Here is a 17,005-nt window from a genome sequence, read left to right as displayed (position 1 = left end):
TGCCTTTCTTAAATAATATAAAATTGCAGGTTATCCATACTAGATTTTGTTATGGGACGTTGATCCAGGGAACTAGTCTGATTGCCATATGTGGAGTCGGGAAGGAATTTTTCCCCTAATATGGGGCAATTAGCATCTGCCTCATGGGGTTTTTGCCTTCCTCTGGATCAACACATTAGCTTTTAGGTTGAACTTGACAGACTTCTGTTTTTCAACCTTAAAACTATGAAACGGTCCCTGTATAGAGGTTCAAGGGTGAAGCCCAGGGTTCATTTGGAAACATCAGAAATGGTGTGTTTTGCGCCAAGTCTGTCCAAGGAAGCCTGTTTGAGCCAATGGCCTCAGAAATATCCTAACATTTAAGAAAGTAGCAATAGTTAGGGTTGGCTGAACCATTCTAACTTTAAGTTTGCCCCTCCAGTCAGCATCTACTATGTAGATGCAATCAAGGCCCTGTAATAAGTCTTTATCACTGTACAGGGCTGTAAGAGTGAAGGCCAGAGTTCCTTTGGAACCTGTAGGATAGACTAGCTTTTGCCAAGTCTTTCCAAAGAAACTTTTTTGAGCCATAGGCCTCAGACAGGTCCTAACAAGAAAGTGTCATTAGATAGGTTTTTCTTTAGTTAGGATTGATTCAACTACTCAAGCCTCAAGCGCACTCCTCCGGGCAGCAGCTACTCTGTAGATGCAACCCTGGGCCTATGGTAAGTATCTATCCCTGTACAGGTGTGTAATGGTAAAAACCAGGGTTCCCTTGGGATCTGCAGAATGGAGTAGCTTGCGCCAAGTCTGTCCGAGGAAGTCTGTTTGAGCCAACAGCCTTAAACAGATCCCAGTATTTAGGAAAAAAAAGCTTTAGTTAGAGTTGAATCAACCACTATAGCCTCAAGCTCGCTCCTCCGGCCAGCAGCTACTCTGTAGATGCAGCCCTGGGCCTATGGTAAGTATCTATCCCTGTACAGGGGTGTAATGGTAAAGGCCAGGGTTCCCTTGGGATCTGCAGAATGGAGTAGCTTGCGCCAAGTCTGTCCGAGAAAGCCTTTTTGAGCTGATGGATTTAAACAAATTTCAACATTTAGGAAAAAAGCATTAATCTATTTCAGTTAGAGTTAATTCAATTACTCTAGCATAAAGATCCTAATTCACTTTGTCTAAAGGAAGTTAGTTGGCAAATTTTTATTGTGTGAGCAATGAGGTTATGAAACTCTCTACCACATGAAATTGAAATACTTAATTTTCTAAAAAAAATTCAAGGAGGGCATGTGTGTGCCTTTCTTGAATAATATAAAATTGCAGGTTATCCGTACTAGATTTTGTTATGGGACGTTGATCCAGGGAACTTGTCTGATTGCCATATGTGGAGTCGGGAAGGAATTTTTCCCCTAATATGGGGCAATTAGCATCTGCCTCATGGGGTTTTTGCCTTCCTCTGGATCAACACATTAGCTTTTAGGTTGAACTTGATGGACTTGTGTCTTTCAACCTTAAAACTATGAAACGGTCCCTGTATAGAGGTTCAAGGGTGAAGCCCAGGGTTCATTTGGAAACATCAGAAATGGTGTGTTTTGCGCCAAGTCTGTCCAAGGAAGCCTGTTTGAGCCAATGGCCTCAGAAATATCCTAACATTTAAGAAAGTAGCAATAGTTAGGGTTGGCTGAACCATTCTAACCTTAAGTTTGCCCCTCCAGTCAGCATCTACTATGTAGATGCAATCAAGGCCCTGTAATAAGTCTTTATCACTGTACAGGGATGTAAGAGTGAAGGTCAGAGTTCCTTTGGAACCTGTAGGATAGACTGGCTTTTGCCAAGTTTTTCCAAAGAAGCTTTTTTGAGCCATAGGCCTCAGACAGGTCCTAACAAGAAAGTGGCATTAGATAGGTTTTTCTTTAGTTAGGATTGACTCAACTACTCAAGCCTCAAGCGCACTCCTCCGGCCAGCAGCTACTCTGTAGATGCAACCCTGGGCCTATGGTAAGTATCTATCCCTGTACAGGGGTGTAATGGTAAAAACCAGGGTTCCCTTGGGATCTGCAGAATGGAGTAGCTTGCGCCAAGTCTGTCCGAGGAAGTCTGTTTGAGCCAACAGCCTTAAACAGATCCCAGTATTTAGGAAAAAAAGCTTTAGTTAGAGTTGAATCAACCACTATAGCCTCAAGCTCGCTCCTCCGGCCAGCAGCTACTCTGTAGATGCAACCCTGGGCCTATGGTAAGTATCTATCTCTGTACAGGGGTGTAATGGTAAAGGCCAGGGTTCCCTTGGGATCTGCAGAATGGAGTAGCTTGCGCCAAGTCTGTCCGAGAAAGCCTTTTTGAGCTGATGGATTTAAACAAATTTCAACATTTAGGAAAAAAGCATTAATCTATTTCAGTTAGAGTTAATTCAATTACTCTAGCATAAAGATCCTAATTCACTTCGTCTAAAGGAAGTTAGTTGGCAAATTTTTATTGTGTGAGCAATGAGGTTATGAAACTCTCTACCACATGAAATTGAAATACTTAATTTTCTAAAAAAAATTCAAGGAGGGCATGTGTGTGCCTTTCTTAAATAATATAAAATTGCAGGTTATCCGTACTAGATTTTGTTATGGGACGTTGATCCAGGGAACTAGTCTGATTGCCATATGTGGAGTCGGGAAGGAATTTTTCCCCTAATATGGGGCAATTAGCATCTGCCTCATGGGGTTTTTGCCTTCCTCTGGATCAACACATTAGCTTTTAGGTTGAACTTGACAGACTTGTGTCTTTCAACCTTAAAACTATGAAACGGTCCCTGTATAGAGGTTCAAGGGTGAAGCCCAGGGTTCATTTGGAAACATCAGAAATGGTGTGTTTTGCGCCAAGTCTGTCCAAGGAAGCCTGTTTGAGCCAATGGCCTCAGAAATATCCTAACATTTAAGAAAGTAGCAATAGTTAGGGTTGGCTGAACCATTCTAACTTTAAGTTTGCCCCTCCAGTCAGCATCTACTATGTAGATGCAATCAAGGCCCTGTAATAAGTCTTTATCACTGTACAGGGCTGTAAGAGTGAAGGCCAGAGTTCCTTTGGAACCTGTAGGATAGACTGGCTTTTGCCAAGTCTTTCCAAAGAAGCTTTTTTGAGCCATAGGCCTCTGACAGGTCCTAACAAGAAAGTGTCATTAGATAGGTTTTTCTTTAGTTAGGATTGATTCAACTACTCAAGCCTCAAGCGCACTCCTCCGGTCAGCAGCTACTCTGTAGATGCAACCCTGGGCCTATGGTAAGTATCTATCCCTGTACAGGTGTGTAATGGTAAAAACCAGGGTTCCCTTGGGATCTGCAGAATGGAGTAGCTTGCGCCAAGTCTGTCCGAGGAAGTCTGTTTGAGCCAACAGCCTTAAACAGATCCCAGTATTTAGGAAAAAAAAGCTTTAGTTAGAGTTGAATCAACCACTATAGCCTCAAGCTCGCTCCTCCGGCCAGCAGCTACTCTGTAGATGCAGCCCTGGGCCTATGGTAAGTATCTATCCCTGTACAGGGGTGTAATGGTAAAGGCCAGGGTTCCCTTGGGATCTGCAGAATGGAGTAGCTTGCGCCAAGTCTGTCCGAGAAAGCCTTTTTGAGCTGATGGATTTAAACAAATTTCAACATTTAGGAAAAAAGCATTAATCTATTTCAGTTAGAGTTAATTCAATTACTCTAGCATAAAGATCCTAATTCACTTTGTCTAAAGGAAGTTAGTTGGCAAATTTTTATTGTGTGAGCAATGAGGTTATGAAACTCTCTACCACATGAAATTGAAATACTTAATTTTCTAAAAAAAATTCAAGGAGGGCATGTGTGTGCCTTTCTTGAATAATATAAAATTGCAGGTGATCCGTACTAGATTTTGTTATGGGACGTTGATCCAGGGAACTAGTCTGATTGCCATATGTGGAGTCGAGAAGGAATTTTTCCCCTAATATGGGGCAATTAGCATCTGCCTCATGGGGTTTTTGCCTTCCTCTGGATCAACACATTAGCTTTTAGGTTGAACTTGATGGACTTGTGTCTTTCAACCTTAAAACTATGAAACGGTCCCTGTATAGAGGTTCAAGGGTGAAGCCCAGGGTTCATTTGGAAACATCAGAAATGGTTTGTTTTGCGCCAAGTCTGTCCAAGGAAGCCTGTTTGAGCCAACGGCCTCAGAAATATCCTAACATTTAAGAAAGTAGCAATAGTTAGGGTTGGCTGAACCATTCTAACCTTAAGTTTGCCCCTCCAGTCAGCATCTACTATGTAGATGCAATCAAGGCCCTGTAATAAGTCTTTATCACTGTACAGGGCTGTAAGAGTGAAGGCCAGAGTTCCTTTGGAACCTGTAGGATAGACTGGCTTTTGCCAAGTCTTTCCAAAGAAGCTTTTTTGAGCCATAGGCCTCTGACAGGTCCTAACAAGAAAGTGTCATTAGATAGGTTTTTCTTTAGTTAGGATTGATTCAACTACTCAAGCCTCAAGCGCACTCCTCCGGTCAGCAGCTACTCTGTAGATGCAACCCTGGGCCTATGGTAAGTATCTATCCCTGTACAGGTGTGTAATGGTAAAAACCAGGGTTCCCTTGGGATCTGCAGAATGGAGTAGCTTGCGCCAAGTCTGTCCGAGGAAGTCTGTTTGAGCCAACAGCCTTAAACAGATCCCAGTATTTAGGAAAAAAAAGCTTTAGTTAGAGTTGAATCAACCACTATAGCCTCAAGCTCGCTCCTCCGGCCAGCAGCTACTCTGTAGATGCAGCCCTGGGCCTATGGTAAGTATCTATCCCTGTACAGGGGTGTAATGGTAAAGGCCAGGGTTCCCTTGGGATCTGCAGAATGGAGTAGCTTGCGCCAAGTCTGTCCGAGAAAGCCTTTTTGAGCTGATGGATTTAAACAAATTTCAACATTTAGGAAAAAAGCATTAATCTATTTCAGTTAGAGTTAATTCAATTACTCTAGCATAAAGATCCTAATTCACTTTGTCTAAAGGAAGTTAGTTGGCAAATTTTTATTGTGTGAGCAATGAGGTTATGAAACTCTCTACCACATGAAATTGAAATACTTAATTTTCTAAAAAAAATTCAAGGAGGGCATGTGTGTGCCTTTCTTGAATAATATAAAATTGCAGGTGATCCGTACTAGATTTTGTTATGGGACGTTGATCCAGGGAACTAGTCTGATTGCCATATGTGGAGTCGGGAAGGAATTTTTCCCCTAATATGGGGCAATTAGCATCTGCCTCATGGGGTTTTTGCCTTCCTCTGGATCAACACATTAGCTTTTAGGTTGAACTTGATGGACTTGTGTCTTTCAACCTTAAAACTATGAAACGGTCCCTGTATAGAGGTTCAAGGGTGAAGCCCAGGGTTCATTTGGAAACATCAGAAATGGTTTGTTTTGCGCCAAGTCTGTCCAAGGAAGCCTGTTTGAGCCAACGGCCTCAGAAATATCCTAACATTTAAGAAAGTAGCAATAGTTAGGGTTGGCTGAACCATTCTAACCTTAAGTTTGCCCCTCCAGTCAGCATCTACTATGTAGATGCAATCAAGGCCCTGTATTAAGTCTTTATCACTGTACAGGGCTGTAAGAGTGAAGGTCAGAGTTCCTTTGGAACCTGTAGGATAGACTGGCTTTTGCCAAGTTTTTCCAAAGTTGCTTTTTTGAGCCATAGGCCTCAGACAGGTCCTAACAAGAAAGTGTCATTAGATAGGTTTTTCTTTAGTTAGGATTGACTCAACTACTCAAGCCTCAAGCGCACTCCTCCGGCCAGCAGCTACTCTGTAGATGCAACCCTGGGCCTATGGTAAGTATCTATCCCTGTACAGGGGTGTAATGGTAAAAACCAGGGTTCCCTTGGGATCTGCAGAATGGAGTAGCTTGCGCCAAGTCTGTCCGAGGAAGTCTGTTTGAGCCAACAGCCTTAAACAGATCCCAGTATTTAGGAAAAAAAGCTTTAGTTAGAGTTGAATCAACCACTATAGCCTCAAGCTCGCTCCTCCGGCCAGCAGCTACTCTGTAGATGCAACCCTGGGCCTATGGTAAGTATCTATCTCTGTACAGGGGTGTAATGGTAAAGGCCAGGGTTCCCTTGGGATCTGCAGAATGGAGTAGCTTGCGCCAAGTCTGTCCGAGAAAGCCTTTTTGAGCTGATGGATTTAAACAAATTTCAACATTTAGGAAAAAAGCATTAATCTATTTCAGTTAGAGTTAATTCAATTACTCTAGCATAAAGATCCTAATTCACTTTGTCTAAAGGAAGTTAGTTGGCAAATTTTTATTGTGTGAGCAATGAGGTTATGAAACTCTCTACCACATGAAATTGAAATACTTAATTTTCTAAAAAAAATTCAAGGAGGGCATGTGTGTGCCTTTCTTAAATAATATAAAATTGCAGGTTATCCGTACTAGATTTTGTTATGGGACGTTGATCCAGGGAACTAGTCTGATTGCCATATGTGGAGTCGGGAAGGAATTTTTCCCCTAATATGGGGCAATTAGCATCTGCCTCATGGGGTTTTTGCCTTCCTCTGGATCAACACATTAGCTTTTAGGTTGAACTTGACAGACTTGTGTCTTTCAACCTTAAAACTATGAAACGGTCCCTGTATAGAGGTTCAAGGGTGAAGCCCAGGGTTCATTTGGAAACATCAGAAATGGTGTGTTTTGCGCCAAGTCTGTCCAAGGAAGCCTGTTTGAGCCAATGGCCTCAGAAATATCCTAACATTTAAGAAAGTAGCAATAGTTAGGGTTGGCTGAACCATTCTAACTTTAAGTTTGCCCCTCCAGTCAGCATCTACTATGTAGATGCAATCAAGGCCCTGTAATAAGTCTTTATCACTGTACAGGGCTGTAAGAGTGAAGGCCAGAGTTCCTTTGGAACCTGTAGGATAGACTGGCTTTTGCCAAGTCTTTCCAAAGAAGCTTTTTTGAGCCATAGGCCTCTGACAGGTCCTAACAAGAAAGTGTCATTAGATAGGTTTTTCTTTAGTTAGGATTGATTCAACTACTCAAGCCTCAAGCGCACTCCTCCGGTCAGCAGCTACTCTGTAGATGCAACCCTGGGCCTATGGTAAGTATCTATCCCTGTACAGGGGTGTAATGGTAAAAACCAGGGTTCCCTTGGGATCTGCAGAATGGAGTAGCTTGCGCCAAGTCTGTCCGAGGAAGTCTGTTTGAGCCAACAGCCTTAAACAGATCCCAGTATTTAGGAAAAAAAAGCTTTAGTTAGAGTTGAATCAACCACTATAGCCTCAAGCTCGCTCCTCCGGCCAGCAGCTACTCTGTAGATGCAGCCCTGGGCCTATGGTAAGTATCTATCCCTGTACAGGGGTGTAATGGTAAAGGCCAGGGTTCCCTTGGGATCTGCAGAATGGAGTAGCTTGCGCCAAGTCTGTCCGAGAAAGCCTTTTTGAGCTGATGGATTTAAACAAATTTCAACATTTAGGAAAAAAGCATTAATCTATTTCAGTTAGAGTTAATTCAATTACTCTAGCATAAAGATCCTAATTCACTTTGTCTAAAGGAAGTTAGTTGGCAAATTTTTATTGTGTGAGCAATGAGGTTATGAAACTCTCTACCACATGAAATTGAAATACTTAATTTTCTAAAAAAAATTCAAGGAGGGCATGTGTGTGCCTTTCTTGAATAATATAAAATTGCAGGTGATCCGTACTAGATTTTGTTATGGGACGTTGATCCAGGGAACTAGTCTGATTGCCATATGTGGAGTCGGGAAGGAATTTTTCCCCTAATATGGGGCAATTAGCATCTGCCTCATGGGGTTTTTGCCTTCCTCTGGATCAACACATTAGCTTTTAGGTTGAACTTGATGGACTTGTGTCTTTCAACCTTAAAACTATGAAACGGTCCCTGTATAGAGGTTCAAGGGTGAAGCCCAGGGTTCATTTGGAAACATCAGAAATGGTTTGTTTTGCGCCAAGTCTGTCCAAGGAAGCCTGTTTGAGCCAACGGCCTCAGAAATATCCTAACATTTAAGAAAGTAGCAATAGTTAGGGTTGGCTGAACCATTCTAACCTTAAGTTTGCCCCTCCAGTCAGCATCTACTATGTAGATGCAATCAAGGCCCTGTAATAAGTCTTTATCACTGTACAGGGCTGTAAGAGTGAAGGTCAGAGTTCCTTTGGAACCTGTAGGATAGACTGGCTTTTGCCAAGTTTTTCCAAAGTTGCTTTTTTGAGCCATAGGCCTCAGACAGGTCCTAACAAGAAAGTGTCATTAGATAGGTTTTTCTTTAGTTAGGATTGACTCAACTACTCAAGCCTCAAGCGCACTCCTCCGGCCAGCAGCTACTCTGTAGATGCAACCCTGGGCCTATGGTAAGTATCTATCCCTGTACAGGGGTGTAATGGTAAAAACCAGGGTTCCCTTGGGATCTGCAGAATAGAGTAGCTTGCGCCAAGTCTGTCCGAGGAAGTCTGTTTGAGCCAACAGCCTTAAACAGATCCCAGTATTTAGGAAAAAAAAGCTTTAGTTAGAGTTGAATCAACCACTATAGCCTCAAGCTCGCTCCTCCGGCCAGCAGCTACTCTGTAGATGCAACCCTGGGCCTATGGTAAGTATCTATCCCTGTACAGGGGTGTAATGGTAAAGGCCAGGGTTCCCTTGGGATCTGCAGAATGGAGTAGCTTGCGCCAAGTCTGTCCGAGGAAGTCTTTTTGAGCCAATGGCCTTAGACAGAACCCATCATTTAGTAATAAAAAAGCTTTAGTTAGAGTTATAGCCTCAAGCTCGCTCCTCTGGCCAGCAGCTACTCTGTAGATGCAACCCTGAGCATGTGGTAAGTCTCCATTCCTGTAAAGGGGTGTAATGGTAAAGATCAGGGTTCCTTTTGACCTGCTTATGCCAAGTCTGTCAAAGGAAGCCTTTTTGAGCTGATGGCTCTAAACAGATCCTAATGTTTAGGAAAAAAGCTTATGTGTATTTCAGTTAGATTAAAAGTAAAGCCAACAAAAGAGAATTTAACTTTCCCCAAAAAATCAATTATTAATATAGCATTTACCTGCCCAGATCTCAGAACTAATGCACTATTAGGATGTAGCAATCCCATATAATTTTGTGTGCAGTTTTAATACTATGTAATCACCCCCCTCCATTAATTGGTAATATGTGAGTGGTTGTCACATCAGTATTTTGCACCTGTGTTGCTGTCATCGTTATTATATGGTATGATTAGTACTGAGACCTAGGCAGGTAAACACTGTTGCCCTTTTTTCCTGTGTTAATTCTTGAATTTTGGTGGGAATTTAAATTTGTCTTTGCTTTTAATGTTAGTGTAGGGACTCGCAAGTATGAGGACCCTTGACGCGGGTTGCGAGCTTGTGTATTTTGGCCAAAATATTTACTAATACCTCATATATATCATATATATTTTTTGCACGTTATTTTTATTCAGGGTGCAGCCAGACCCATCAATGTTGGCCTTGTAAACTAGGGTGTCTGTCTTCATGGGGTGTACTTAAAAAGTGCTGGGCAGCCCGCCTAATCTAATAGTTTGGGCTTCACTAATAGGCTGTAAGCCAGACATTGTGCACTACCTATGTGTGACCAGTGCCCTATACAAGGCTTATTTGTGTGCAGTTTTAATACTAAGCTATCACCCCCTCCATGAATTGGTAGGTTGTGAGTGGTTGTCTCATCAATATTTTGCACCTGTGTTGCTGACTTCTTCATTATATGGGTTTGCTGCATCCTTGTAATTATTGTTGCTGTATTTGCTGTGTTAATTCTTGAATTTTGGTGGGAACTTTAATTCCTTGTTTTTGTGACTTTGCTTTTAATGTTAGTGTAGGGACTCGCAAGTATGAGGACCCTTGAGCAGGTTGCGAGCTTGTATATTTTGGCCAAAATATCGACCAATACCTCATATATATCATATATATTTTTTTCATGCTATTTTTATTCAGGGTGCAGCAGGGGCGGACACAGACTGTAGTGGGCCCCTGTGCAAGAAATTTTGGGGGGCCCCCCCTGCCCTTCATAAGGCAACAAAGTTATGTAAACATAACCCCCCATGTGCATCTCACCCCCCCATGTGCAGCTCTCACCCCCCCATGTGCATCTCTCACCCCCCCCCATGTGCATCTCTCATCCCCCCCCATGTGCATCTCTCACCCCCCCATGCGCATCTCTCACCCCCCCCATGTGCATCTCTCACCCCCCCCCATGTGCATCTCTCATCCCCCCCACTCCTAGTTAATTAATTGTATTTAAAAAAAATAAAACTATACTTACCCCCATGCGATCCCTGCAGAATCCTGGCGCTCGTCCACGTCGCTGCCACCAGGCTCTCCTGACGTTCGGCCATGTGATAAGGTAGCCACCACGATAAGGTAGACTCTTCTGGCCGGGCCCTACTCTAACCTATTAAAATTTTCTTAAAATATCCAATACTCTTTTTAGATATATTTTTATTTAGTTTTCTTTAAGGGCATGTGTCATATACATTTTTTTTTAAAATGACCAATAATACCACATACAGGGAATACCGCCACACCATGACCAGACCACATATTACCACAACATAGTGACTGAATAATACCACACAGAAGGGAGAAAAACTGCCACACCATGACCAGACCACATATTACCACCACATTACTAATATTACCATAAGTGTCATTATACACGGGAGCTCTATACATGGTATGTATAACGTAAGTGTCCAGGTAATCTAGTGATCACCAGTGAAATTATACACAGGAGCTCTGTATATAGTGTCAGTGTCCAGGTAATACAGTGATCACCAGTGACATTATACACAGGAGCTCTGTATATAGTGTCAGTGTACAGGTAATACAGTGATCACCAGTGATATTATACACAGTGTACATGTAATACACTGACTCACCGGTGACGTCTCTAGGTGAAGTCCTTCATCTTCGCTTTTCTCCTTCATCCTGCACAGACCGCCATCACGTCTTCCAGCCAGGACTCGTCTCTGCATAAAATAACACAGTTATCTAGAGCACATTCCCCAACTTCTACATTACGCAGCTGAATACAGACGTGCACCCACCATTAATATATGGTTAGTTATTATGCAACCTACCATTCCAAATATAAATTGTAATCCACCACGGTGCCCTCCATTAACTGTAAATAGGCACTTAATATATAATTTAATTAGAACCTCTACTCTTTCCGCCAATTTGTTACCAGTCACACTCCTGCATCCGCAACGCCCCCTACTCTATACTTCCTGCTCCCCGCATTCAATATTTACATGCACCCCCTGCCCCAATTCATTATATCATGTCCATGCTCTCCCCACCCCATCATCATTTACTCTCCCCCACCCCACATTCGTTATGTGCAGCTCATTATCCCCCTACTCCCAATTCCCCCATGTGCAGCTCTCAAACCCCCCCATGTGCACATCTCTCATCCCCCCCCCACATGTGCATCTCCCATCTCCCCCCTCCCACGTGTGCATCTCCCACCCCCCCCACACATTTACATCTCCCACCCCCCCACACATGTGCATCTCCCACCCCCCCACACATGTGCATCTCCCACCCCCCCACACATGTGCATCTCCCATCCCCCCCACACATGTGCATCTCCCACCCCCCCCCACATGTGCATCCCCCCACACATGTGCATCTCCCATCCCCCCCCACATGTGCATCCCCCCCACACATGTGCATCTCCCATCTCCCCCCCCACACATGTGCATCTCCCATCTCCCCCCCCACACATGTGCATCTCCCCCCCACACATGTGCATCTCCCATCTCCCCCACACACACACACACACACACACACATACATCTCCCATCTCTCCACTCCTAGTTAATTGTATTTTAAAAAAAAATAAAACTTGTTATACTTACCCCCATGCGATCCCTGTAGAATCCTGGCGCTCGTCCAAATCGCTGACAGCAGGTTCTCCTGACTTCCGGCCATGTGACGGCGCCGTCACATGACCGGAAGTCAGGGGAATCATGAAGGCGCTGCTACAACAGCGCAGCGCAGCGCTGAGACGTCCCGGACCCGGCGCTTAGCATGGGGCCGGGGGCCTCATGAGGAGAGAGACGCACAAGAGGGGGGCCCCCGAGGGGGCCCCTACCGGCCGGGCCCCATACTGGAGTCAGGGCAGTCATGCCCTGATGGCGGCCCTGCTGGAGGCTGGAGGGGCCCCCTCTCCCTCGGGGCCCCCGTTCAATGAACCGGCTGCACGGGCGGTAGTTCCGCCCCTGGGGTGCAGCCAAGCCCATCTACAGGTGCATCTCACAAAATTAGAATATCACCATAAAAGTTAATTTATTTCAGTTCTTCAATACAAAACGTGAAACTCATATATTATATAGAGCCATTACACACAGAGTGATCTATTTCACGTGTTTATTTCTGTTAATGTTGATGATTATGGCTTACAGCCAATGAAAACTCAAAAGTCATTATTTCAATTAATTAGAATACCTTATAACAACAGCTTGAAAAATGTTTTCAAAATCCAAAATGTTATCCTACTGAAATGTATGTTCAATAAATGCCCTCAATACTTGGTCGGGGCTCCTTTTACATCAATTACTGCATCAATGCGGCAATGTGGCATGGAGGGATCAGCCTGTGGCACTGCTGAGGGGTTATGGAAGCCCAGGTGGCTTTGATAGAAGCCTTCAGGTCGTCTGCATTGTTGGGTCTGGTGTCTCTCATTTTCCTCTTGACAATACCCCATAGATTCTTTATGGGGTTAAGGTCAGGTGAGTTTGCTGCCAATCAAGCACAGTGATACTGTTGTTTTAAACCAGGTATTAGTACTTTTGTCAGTGTGGACAGGGGCCAAGTCCTGCTGGAGAATGAAATTTCCATCTCCAAAAAGCTTGGCGTAGCTAAGGTTTTGGTTCAGGGGGCCGAAACTTCTGAGTGGGCCTCTAACCAGGTAACCCTGATTCCAACTATAGCGGCGCACCCAGATAGTTGATGTAGGAAAACCTCAGCAGATGACCGCGCTGTTACTAAAAATAATCTCTATACAAAGACCAGCACTGATATTACCGCCATATGGTGACATATATTGATAGATGCCAGTCCTGCAGAACATATAAGAGATCACAGCTCAGTTATATATAGTACCTTACAGCTGACGTTCTTTCTGATTAAATTGTTCACTTTTCCCGTCTTTTCCATCTGGCCCAGACCGACACGACTACTTCTCCAGCCAGGACTCAGAGTCTCAGGTATGCAGAGATCACAACAAAGACACATTTGACTCCTTACATTTCAGGCACTGACCACATCTATCCCCAACCTGCACAAACTTCTCATCCTGCTGATACCCCAATACTGAGCCTCTGCTGCAAAATGTGTCCCTATTACTGCACCTACTGTGTGCCCTCTAGATGGTAAAACAAACCTCTAAATTAAAGTAATGCCGTGTGCAAGTGTCCTAGAAAACAGTGCCCACATTGTGCCCCCTAGAAAGTAATAGTGCCCCTTCGACAGTCACGATAACCTGAGTTCCCCTATAACAATAAGTGCCCACCTAAGATTTAATAATGTCCTGAGTCTCCCCCCATGTAGAGCTCCGCTCTAACCAGTATGATGTTCTCCTATTCACTATATAATTCCCCCTCACTGTATAGTACCCCCACACAGTATACTGACCCCTTAGTAGCCCACAAGTTGATGGCTCCAACACTGTATGATGGCCTCCACACCATACAAAGATCCCACATTATCTCCCACACTGTATGATGGCCCCCACACTGTTCAAAGAACCCACATTATCTCCCACACTGTATAAATAGAGTACATATAGTATAATGCACCAGATAGTCCTCAATATAGTATAATGCACTCCCCATAGTCCTTCGTATAGTATAATGCGCCCCCATAGGCAGAGTCTGTAGTATAATGTGCCCCCCCTCCTCATAGGCAGAGTCTGTGATATAATGCTCCCCCCATCTCATAGGCAGCGTCTGTAGTATAATGCCCCACCTATAGGCAGAGTCTGTAGTAAAATGCACCCCCCATAGGCAGAGTCTGTAGTATAATGCTCCCCCTCTTATAGGCAGAGTCTGTAGTACAATGTCCCCCCATAGGCAGAGTCTGTAGTCTACTGCTCTCCCCTGCTCATAAACAGAGTCTGTAGTATAATGCCCCCCATAGGCAGAGTCTGTAGTAGAATGCCCCCCCATAGACAGAGGCTTTAGTATAATGCTCCCCCCCTCCCCATAGACAGTCTGTAGTATAATGCCCCCCCTCCCCATAGGCAGAGTCTTTAGTATAATGCCCCCCCTCTCTGTGGGCAGAGTCTTTAGGATAATGCTCCCCCATAGGCAGAGTCTGTAGTATAATGCACCTCCCCCTTCCCATAGGCAGAGTCTGTAATATAATGCCGCCCCCCACCCGGCAAAAAATAAATAAACAGTACTCATCTCTCCTCCTGGTTCCCTCGCTGCTCAGAGCACCCAGCACGCACACATCTTCAGCACAGCGGGCTGGGCGCCAAGTGATGATGTCAGAGACGTCAGTCACAGAAGGGACTAATGGGAGAGAGATCCGCGCTCCCTCTCTCATCAGTAAACTTGCGGCGGTGGCGGGCAGTGGGGCCCGATGCTGGCACCAGGGGCATGCTAGATACAGTTACACTGGCGTAGCCCTGGATGGGCCCCCTAAGAGCGAGGGGCCCGGGGCCACCGCCCCCTTTGCCCCCCTGGTAGCTTGATACTGTGGCAGAGGGAAGCATGAAGTGCTCTAAAATTTCCTGGTAGACGGCTGTGCTGACTTTTGTGTTGAAAAAACACAGTGGACCTACACCAGCAGATGACACGGCTCCCCAAACCATCACTGATTGTGGAAACTTCACACTAGACCTCAAGCAGCTTGGATTGTGGCCTCTCCACTCTTCTTCCAGACTCTGGGACCTTGATTTCAAATGAAAATTGGAACTCTGGACATCTGTCAAGTCAGCAGTCTTCACCATGATTGTCATGATTGTGGAGCCTACTAAAACAGACTAAGGGACCTTTTTAAATGCTTAGGAAGTCTTTGCAGGTGTTTTTTGTTAATTATTTTAATTTACTGAGTTAATGACTTTTGTGTTTTCATTGGCTATAAGCCATAATCATCAACATTAACAGAAATAAACACTTGAAATAGATCACTGTGTTTGTAATGACTATATAATATATGAGGTTCACTTTTTGCATTGAAGAACTGAAATAAATTAACTTTTTGATGATATTCTAATTTTGTGAGATGCACCTATATGTTATGGCCTTGTAAATTAGAGTGTCTATCTTCATGGGGTGCACTTAAATAGTGCTGGGCAGCCCGTGTTCTTGCCTCAGCAGCGAATTTAGCTATCCAGGGAATCTAGTCACTTTATGTGTATATCAGTTCTGACATTATGTTGCTTGCATTTGAATCCTGTCTCTTTTTTATTGTTTGATAACTGCACTGTCTGCTAGTGATTTAATGTATTTGCTCTAGTTTCAATTTGCAATGCATTATGGGAAAGTTCCAAGAGCATTGTGAGACAGTTCTTGTTGCATTGTGGTCCTGTTCTTGTCACAGTTTGGGCAGCGACCATTATTTCCTCGTCTCTTCTGATGGAGAAGTTCCCTTATCACTCATCTTGTAAAGTGGCACAGAGCGGTAGTCGTGACTGAACGTCGGTCTGATTTCGCTCTGGCACTTTACAGACAATGGGTGTCCCAGTCCCAGTGTGCTCTAGGGTGTGGGGTGCAGCACACTCTCTTGTAGGCCGCAGGCCTCCACTGCCTTCAGGCTTCTGTCCTCAGAAGCCGCCGCACACAATTTAGGGGACACAAAGTTCTTTGTAACAGTCAAACATATACTTGACAGTTCAAGTTCATCAGGTGGGTACAGATGGGATAAGGCACAGCAATTCACATTATCCTCCTTCTTAGCATAACTCCTCTTCAGCCCTGTTGCTAGCTCATCCTGTATTTCTCGTCCACCTCTGCAGTGCACCCGGGACTGGCCTTCAACTTCCATCTATGCAGGTCCCTGTCCATCTTCCTTTGTACTTCAGAGCACACAAAGTGTCCAGCAGCTCCTATGCCAGACCTTAGGCTCTGGACGTGACTGGAGCGACTGCTCTGGATCCCAGTAATGCCTCCCACTGCCTGGAACATTGAGTACTATATACAGTGGGTACGGAAAGCATTCAGACCCCTTTACATCTTTCACTCTTTGTTTCATTGCAGCCATTTGGTAAATTCTAAAAAGTTCATTTTTTTTTCTCATTAAAGTCCACTCTGCACCCCATCTTGACTGAAAAAAAACAGAAATGTAGAAATTTTTGCAAATTTATTTAAAAAGGAAAACTGAAATATCACATGGTCATAAGTATTCAGACCCTTTGCTCATATTTAAGTCACATGCTGTCCATTTCTTGTGATCCTCCTTGAGATGGTTCTACTCTTTCATTGGAGTCCAGCTGTGTTTAATTAAACTGATAGGACTTGATTTGGAAAGGCACACACCTGTCTATGTAAGACCTCACAGCTCACAGTGCATGTCAGACCAAATGACAATCATGAGCTCAAAGGAACTGCCTGTTACGATGTTAGTAGATACCCTGAAGTCCAATGGCGTGGGCCAAAAGCAGAGACTGAGACAAGAGTAGTGTGAAAGTCTATTTTAAACTCAAGTGCAAAAGATCACAGCAAACAGTTTATGAAGGTAAGTTCATTCCAAACAACACTTCTTAGAGCCTAATCTGTAAGGCACGGCCTTCATTACTATTAGGGTATGCAAAAGTTAACCATAGTTCAAGTTTACTTAGGTACAGTAATATGCAAACAGAAATAAGGATAGTAAGCAGACGTAGGCATTCCTCAGTTGATTGTGGACTCACGTAGTGCAGAAGAGAAGACAAACTGGAATATGGATCTGGATATTGAAGAATGCAGGAGGTGCAGCGGAGGAAACAGCGATGTCTTAAGCAGAGCTGGAGCCGGGTATTTAAACACAGAGCAAGATGGTGACTATACCAGAGGTGTAGAGATCCAGGAGAAGTTTGCTTCAGGAAGACAAAAGTTCA

This window comes from Phyllobates terribilis, unplaced genomic scaffold (assembly GCF_046119375.1).
Source record: "Phyllobates terribilis strain yellow unplaced genomic scaffold, ASM4611937v1 Scaffold_386__1_contigs__length_1829782, whole genome shotgun sequence".
NCBI classification, from domain to species: Eukaryota; Metazoa; Chordata; class Amphibia; order Anura; family Dendrobatidae; genus Phyllobates; species Phyllobates terribilis.
Note: the sequence above shows the minus strand (reverse complement) of the source record.